Below are 9,322 nucleotides of genomic sequence, written 5' to 3'. Positions count from 1 at the left end.
TGTATATTTCCCATCTGAAGATATGCAAACTTCATAAGGAGAATCAAATACAAGAAAAAGATATTAGGCTCCTTTCATCCTATCTTTGGATTTAAGTCTGTACCTTTGGACAATGGTGGTTTTGCAGTCCATCTAAAAAGGTAACTGTATGTCAGGGTTTCTCAGTCTCCACACTATTGACATTTGGAGCCAAATAATAGTTGTGTGGGAGCATCCTGTGCATTGTGGGATGTTTCCAGCATTCCTAGCCTCCACTTACTACCAGTGGCACCTCCCACCCTCCCACCCCCAGTTATGCCAACCAAAAATATCTCCAGACATTGTCAAATGTCCCCTGCTGTATGTCTTCAAAAATCTAAGGCAGGAAATTTCATAAACCTGGCCAGCCACATAGTTGTTTTTATTAGCATACAAGTAAATTCTATGTAAAGCAAGTTTCCCTTAGATTTTGTTAGGTATTCCAAATATTTATTAGTGTACATCCAAAAGTTAGATAATCATTGATTCTACTTTTGATTTTCAGTATTTTGTTAATGAAATCAGTTAAACACATTTTAAAAAATTGGGCTAAAATATACACTTAGAAAAGGAGAACTCTCCAATACTAGGTGTTGTTTTTAAGAAAAATTCACTCCCTACTCCCAGTTTTGGCCTCTAGGAAATTTAGCCTTTAGGTCAGATGAGCTTATTTTTAGAGAAATTCAATTTCTATGAATGTGAAATGACAGTTACATTCTGATTTTTAATAGGTTGCACCATTACAAATGTAATTATTTTATTGCACTGCTGAATAAAATGGCAATTAAATTAACACACGCTTTGCTTCTAGATAAAAAAAGGATAAGAGAAACTAACAAACTCTGTCAGAGCAGTTCTAAGTATAAGCAACTGGAGAAATAGAATAGAAGACAATGTCTTAATGTTATAACTAAAATTCTTTTGTTATTTAAATGTAAAACTCATATGGTATAATTTATTTTGGCAATTACTTTTACTTTAAAAGTTAATTCTAAGACGAAATACATCAAAATCATAATGTACAAAAAGAAGTTTGTCAACCTCCCCCATCATCTTTTTTGTAATGTATGAATGAAATAGTCTCATCTGACCTTCTTTTGAAAGTTCTTACTTATATATACAAATGTGGTGCACCAAACCACTGTGATAATATTGATAGCTAACAACTGAGTGCTTGCTGTGGGCCAGCTGTGCTGCAGGTGTTTCATGAGCATCATCTGTAAGCCTTATATTAACCCTCTGAGGTAGATACCATTGTACCAATGAGGATACTGGGCTTCCAGAAGTTGAGTAAATCACCTATTGTCATGCAGTGAGTGCATGATGGAGGTAAGTTTCAAACTTGTTTTGGTGATTGCATCACCTTTGCTCTTCACCACACACTAGTATTTGATATCTATTTGTAAAGTTGATTAAAGAATAATCATGTGATGCACACTTAGTGTATTTTCTTTGAACTAAGTTCCCAGAAAACTCAAAGGTCACAGCTTTTCACATGTGGTGTTTTTGAATGTGAATTTTCTATATGCCACACATTAGTCTATCAAACAATCATAACAAAAGTTCCATTTTCTTTAATATTATGTTTATGTAGTTTATTTATGGTAGGATTTGAGGACATAAAAATTACTGTTAGGAGCAAATTGCATTTGCTTTTAAAAGTGCAGTCTACATTTTTTAATTTGATTATTCATATCTACATTTTAAATATGCATGCCATATATCCATATAAAAACTATATATTATACATAGGCCATAACAAAATTTGTTGATTTGATTTCTCCTTCCATGCAAAATTTCGTACTTTTTCTCTTATATGTAAATGTCTTTATTTTTTATTGGGTGAAGAACATTTAACATGAGATCTGCCCTCTTAAAATTTTAAGTATACAATAAAATATTTTTTAATCTATTTGCACAATGCTGCATAGCAGATCTCTAGAACTTACTCCATCATTAAGCAATGCATGACAGAACTGAAATTAAAAGAGAAGCCAAACATCCTGTGTTTTTTTCATCCTGTATTTGTTGTTCAATTTTAGTTTTTTTGGAATACAAAAATAAAAAGAAAATGGAAACCACAGTTCCTAGGTAACACAATACATTTTATACTTATTTTTATCAATAATTTATTCCAAAAAGAATTCCTGGTGGTAGATAATTGAAGGTACACATATAATAATTGGAAATAAAAAATCAAAAGCCATTTAGAAGGAAAAAGAAAGAAAGAAACCACCTAAATTAATATAGTTGCTACAATCTACAATTAAATTATCTCCAATATTTTTTGGTATTGAAGAAAAAAGGAAAACAATAATTGCATAATTCTTTTTTTCTTTAAATAAGTCACATTTTTATGGTGAAAAGATATTTTTCATACTAATTTTCTCTAAATGTTTAATTTTTGTGTAATTTTGAAGAGGTACAGCATACACAAAGTAAAATTCAGAAATCTTGATGAATTCTTCAGAGTGAACACATCCATGTGACTACCACCCAGATCAAGACACAGAACATAACCAGCACCCAAAAGCCTATTTTGTGCTTCCTCTCAGTGTTCCCTCAAAGATAACTACTATTCTAACTTCTATTACCATCTTTTAGTTTTGCCTATATAAATGGAATCATTCATTATGTATATTTTTAGGTTTCGCTTCTTTCATTCAAAATTATGTCTGTGAGATTCACCCATATTTCTGTATGTAGCAGGGATTTGTTTTCATTGCTGTATTCTATGAACATACAATAATTTATATATGCATTTTATTGATTTTTGATGGGCCTTTAGATTGTTTCCTGTTTGGGGCTTTTATGAATAGTGCTGCCATAAGCATTCTAGTATGTGGTTTTGGTGTACATATTATACATTTCAGTAAATACTTAATATTGTGGTGGCTGGGCTATAGGGTATAGTTATAATGAGCTTTTGTAAAAACTGTCAAAACAGTTCTCCAAAGTGATTGTACGATCTACACTCTTAGCAGCAGGGAATGAGAGTTCCAAGTGCTCCATACCCTCCCAACCTTTGTTACTTGCCAGGCTTGTTGCGTTTTGTTCCTTTTATTTGTTTGTTTGTTTAACAACCATTCTAGTGAATATGTGATATTTCATTATAGTTTTAATTTGCATTATCCTGATAACTAATGATGGGAGTAATTTTTACGTACTGATTGGCTATTTGGATCTCCTCTTTTGTGAGGTGCTTGTTCATCTTTCTCCATTCTCTCATTGGGCTGTGTGTCCTTTTCCTAGTGATTTGTAGGAGTTCTTTATCATGGATACTAGCCATTTTTTTGATATACATATTGCAAAAATGTCCTTCCAGGCTGTGGCTTGCCTTTTCACACTCTTAATGGTGATTTAAATGAAGAGAATATCTTAATTTTAATGATCTCTAATTTATCTATTGTTTTTCTTTAAAGTTAGTGCTTTTGGTTTCCTGTTTAAGAAATATTTGTCTATCCCAAGATCATGAAGATTTTTTTTTCATTGTTATTATCTAGAAGGCTTAGTGTTTTACCTTTAGTGCTATAATCTCTTTTGAGTTGACACTTGTGTTTGATGTGTGCCAGGAGTCAAGGTTCATTTTTCCCATATGAATATTCAATTTACCCAAAGCCATTTACTAAAAAGACTGCCCTCTCACAAACACACACACACTACACTGCAGTGACACCTTTGTCGTATATCTGGTGATCATATATGATTGAGTCTGTTTCTACACTCTCATTTTTGTTCCACTGATCTCTCTTTGCCTCAATATCACAGTTTTAATACTGTAAATTTATAGTAAGTCTTGATTGTGGTAGTATAAATATTTCAACTTTGTTCTTATTCTTCAAAGTTGTATTTGCCATTCTTAGTCCATTGTATTTACTTTTCAATTTTAGAATCTTCTTGTTGATTTCTGTTTTAAAACAATCTGTTGAGATTCAGATTGTGATTATATTAAATTTATAGATAGGTTTGAGAATAAACATCATTATAATATTCAGCATTACAATTCTTGAAAATACTGTGACATATTTCTGCATTTATTTAGGTATTAATTTTTTGATAATGTTTTGGAGTATTCTAGTGGCATTCCTTTTCTTTCTCTTTTTAAAAATTTATTCTTATGTATTTGGCGGCTTTTGATGCTATTCTAAATGGGGTTTTTTATATTCCATTTTCTATTTTTTTTGTTGCTGTATATAAAAGAAAAATGAATTTTTCTATTGACTATATGTCCAGTGATCTTGATAAATTAATTCCAATAGCCTATCTGTACAATCATTTGAATTTTCTATGTATACAACCATGTTGACAGCTAATAATAACAGTTCAATTTCTTTCTTTTTATTTTTTAATGCAGTAAATAATATAGCTTGATTTTCAAATATCAAACAACTTTGCATTCCTACAACAATCACAACGATCATGATGTGTTATTTTTTAACATGATGGGTTACATTTGCTAACATTTTAATATTTGAACTAAACTTCATGAGAGACTGACCTATAATTTTCCTTTTTAATAATGTTCTTTTAGATTTTGGTATAAAAATGAGTTGGGGAATGTTAACACTTTTTTCTAATTCCTGGAAGAGGTTGGATAGGACTGGTGTGATTTCATGCTTACATGTTTGGGAGAAATCACCAATGAAGCTTTATGTGTTCTTTATGGGATAGGTTTTAATTTTGAACTTAATATCTTTAATAGTCATATTTTTATAACTACTTCTATTAGGTTATATTTCTTCTTGTGCCTATTTTGGAAAGTTATGTTTTTTTAAGTAATCTCTCCATTTCATCTAAATTGTCAAATTTACTAGCATCAAATTTTTCAAAATATATTTTGGAGATCAAGAGATTTTCCAGAAAAATGTGTGTAAAATATTGTCAAATCTATTAGAGAGCTCAACAGACGTGAGAAAGCACAACTTGATTTGGAGATTCAGAGGTATTAGGTGACCTGCAAGTGACCAAATTCAATCAAGTAGTGAGAGTAGAAACCAGACTATAAGAAATTAAGCAGTCAAGTTGGGCATGAGCAACTAAAGCTCCAATGTGAATTATCTTGTCAATAAAATAAGCCACAAATGAAAAGAAACAGAATTATATAAATTCGAGATATTTAGCATGGCAAAGGGAAGAATTTTGTATGCTTTTAAAAAGAAATGAAACAATCAGTAGAGGGATAAGGAATGAAATAAATCAACATACAGATGATAGACAATAGAAATCTGGAGGAGTTTCAAGTGGAAGAGGAAAAGCACAAAGAAGTGGAACTGTCATCACACTGCTCTTCAATTTCCTCATAAGCAAATAAGAGAATCTGTAAGAGTCCTTCTAATTTTAAGAGTTTATAATTCTATGGGACAGAGTCTATGAAAAACAATAATCTTTGGGTACAAGAGTGAAACGAGAGCAGCAAAGTGAACTTCTTAAGCACTTTGGAAAAATCATGAAATAAACAAATGCAGGAAAAACTTGTACCTATTGTACCTTTTTATTGACTTTTCACTTGTACCTTAAGAAAATGTGAGTATGCACAGAGACTGGACAAAAGCCTGTGGTTGTACAGGATGCTAAGACCTATGAGCCAGATCTGATTCATGTCCCCTCTGAATCTAGTTCCTCGTTTGTAAAATTGAATTAATAATAATATGAATTACCTTGTATTGAATCCCTACCATGCCAGGTACTATGCTATGTATTAACAGCTTTATTGGGATATAATTTACATAACATAAAAGTCATTCTTTTAAAGAATACACTCACTTATACTATGTGTTTTAAACATGGTGTCATTTAATACTTACATCAGTTCCATGAAGTAGTTATTATGATCTCCAAGTGGCAAATGGGGAAACTGAGCCTCTATAAGATAAAGAATTTGTTCTTAACCAATTAGTTCAATATCTTATCCACGATTCAGAAATGGAGAATTTCCTTCTACCTTTTCCTGCCTCCCTTTCCAAGATTCCAATGAAGATTGTAGAGGATAGAGTACATCTTCATTCATTCATCCAATTCATTTCACCTAGACCCAATCTATGTACTTAGAACTGAGCTAGGGCCCATGGATGCAAGAAGAGAACAGACCAGTGGGAAAAACAGCATTGTAATAGTCCCTATTGGTAATATTTCCCATCTTCATCCTAATCCTCTCTTCTACAACTGTAATCTTTCTAAATCACTTAACTGACCATTATCATTCCTTCCCCCCAAATCCTTTAATGTGTCACAGTCTTCCACTTCTACCCAAGATGGAGTAACAGGATGGTTATGCCCTCTCACCTGAAATAGCCAATAAGAAATGTATAAAATATGGGAAACAACAGTTTTCAAGACACTAGATATCCATTCAAAAATTTCCAGGCATGCAGAAAAACAGAAAAATACCAACTATAATGAGAAAAATTAATCAACTGAAACTGATCCAGAACTGACACACATGTCAGAATTAGCAGAGAAGGATGTTAAAACAGTTACTATAACTATATTCTATATGTTCAAAAAGGTAAGTAGACATATGAAAAATATACTGGATTGGATTAATGGCAGATTAAGATTGCAAAAGAAAACATTAACGACCTCAAACACATAACAATAGGAAGTATACAAAATCAAACAAAGAAAGATAAAGAGTAAACAATGAAAAGAGCATCAGTGAGCTATGGGGCAACTTCAAGCTGCCTAACATACAGGTAACTGGAGACTCTGAAAGGGGACGAGGGAGACAGGCAAAAATATTTGAAGATGTAATGGCTGAAAAATTTCCTAATTTGTTGAAAACTATAAACCCATAGACCCAAGAAACTCAACAAACTCCAAGCACAAGAAATGAAGAAAACAATACCAAGACACATCATAATCAAATTGCTCAAAACCTATGAAAAAGAGAAATTTTTAAATGCAGCTAGAGAAAGGACATGTTATATACAAAGAAAAAAGGACAAGGCTGACAACAGAATTCTCAACAAAAGCTATGCAAATGAGAAGACAGTAGAGCAGCAATTTTAAATTACAGAAAGAAAAAAATCATCAACCTAAAACTCCATACCCAGCAAAATTATCTTTCAAAAGCAAAGGGAAAAATAAAGACCTTCTCATCATACAAAACCGCAAAAAAATTTCACTAGCAATCACCATAACAAGTGTTACAAGAAGTTCTTCAGGCAGAAGAAAAATGACACCAGATGGAAATATGAATCTATACAAAGAGATAGTGCCGGAAATACTATAAGGGAAAATATCTTTTAAAAAATTTTTATTACTCAACTCTCTTTAAAAGATAACTAAGAGGAGAGAATTTCTGGGAAAATGGTAGGGTAGACGCAACAGGAATCTCTCTCCCTGACTAGACAACAATTGCACTGATAAAATCTGTCTGATGTAATTATTTTGAAACTCTGGGTCTACTGACGGCTTGCAACTCCAGGGGAAGGCTTAGATTTAAACTGAGTTTAATTTCAGTAAATTTTAGCTCTTAGCACAGTAGCAGCTACCCATCTGCTACCCCTAGTCCTATTGCAGACAGCTGTGCCTCTATTCCTGAAGCAGCTTGCATATAGCTTACAGGAGCCAGGTTGGGCAAAAAGGACCCTCTTCTGCATATCTCTGGAATCTGTTCTCTGACTGCTGATTGCTATTTCTGATCACAGAAATCCCAACAAAGAGGAAGGGAGCCATTGTTGTTTTACCTGCCCATGATGTTGCAAGCCCCTCCCCTTTTGGCTGAAGTGACTTCTGGGGGATTTAAAAGGCTGGCACTGGTTGGATGTGTGGTGATTCATGTCTGAAATCCCACACTTCAGGAGGCTGAGGTGGGAGGATTGCTTGAGGCCAGGAGTTCAACACCAGCATGGGCAACATAGTGAGACCTCGTGTCTACAAAATGTTAAAAAAAATTAGCCAGGTGTGGTGGCACTCACCTGTAGTCCCAGCTACTTGTGAGGCTGAGGCAGGAGGACCACTTGAGCCCAAGAGTTCAAGGCTGTGGTGAGCTATGATTGTGCCACTGCACTCCACACTCAAGTCTGAGCAAGACTCTGTCTCTAAAACAAAGAAAAGGAAGGAAAAAAGGTTGGCACCCTTTCCCCATCTCCTTCATTGCTCTCTTTTTCCCCTTTTGGAAATCATACATTACAAAGACATTTAAAAACAACTGCACATATGGGAAAAACTAGAAAAATTAGAGAAAAGAATATTTAGAGAGCTCTGAAAAATTAAAAACATGATAGAAGTAAAAAACAGAATGTTTAGAAAATCATGTAGAAGAAATTTCTCAGAAAATAGTGTGAAAATACAGAGATATAAAAAAGGGAAAAATAGGTTGGAAAATTAGAGGACAAAACAGGAGATCCAACATACAAATAACAAGAGTTCCAGAAAGAACAGAGAAAATAAAGAAATTGCAATAAAATAATTCAAGAAAAATTCTCTCAAATGAGGGATATGAGTTTCTAGACTGAAATGATTTACTGAGTGCCTAGCAAACTGTATGAAAAATTGACTCTTATCCAGGTGTATCATCATGAAATTTCAGAACAATGAGGACAAAGAGAAGATCCTCCATATCCCTAGAAAGAAAAAAACAGGTCCTATACAAGAGATCAGGAATAGAATGACAGCAGAATTCTCCATGGCAACACTGGATGCCAGAATACCATGGTACAAGGACTTAAAAAATCTGAGGAAAATCATTTTCAATCTACCTCTTTACCTAGACAAGCCTCCACTTTAGGAGATAAAATGAAGACATTTTATAAAGACATTTTCAGATCTGTGAAGATATGGACATTTTACCTCCCACACACCATTTCTCAAAAAGTTCCTGAACACATCCTCCATCAAATAAGTGAGTAAACGAAAAAAGAGAAAAAGATGAGATCCACAAAATAAAGGATCCAATGCAGAGAGAGGCAGGATAGTAAAGGGTCGTCTTTGGACAATAGCTATGCAACCACAGGCTTAGAGAGTAGCCAGTACAGCCTGGGGAAGATCAGAAGTCTCTGTGAGAGGGGCTTTTTCCAAAAGATGAAATTGATAGAATTTCTCATGTGTTTGCACATATTAAGAGATTTACACCAGGAGGAAGAGTTTGGAAATTCATGAATGATAAGGACATTAACAACCAAGCAAATTAAAATACAAGACAATTATTAACTTTAGGCAACTAAAAGGTTGTACAGAAAGGGAAAATGACCACAGGATTTTAACTACATAGCTCAGCTGTGACTCGCCTGTACATAGTCACAGTAATGTAAACATTAAATATTGCTCTGTCAGGTTTTAGTCTGAAATTTCAGTTCTTGGC

This window comes from Lemur catta, chromosome 7 (genome assembly GCF_020740605.2).
Source record: "Lemur catta isolate mLemCat1 chromosome 7, mLemCat1.pri, whole genome shotgun sequence".
NCBI lineage: Eukaryota > Metazoa > Chordata > Mammalia > Primates > Lemuridae > Lemur > Lemur catta.
This window is presented reverse-complemented; position numbering follows the sequence as displayed.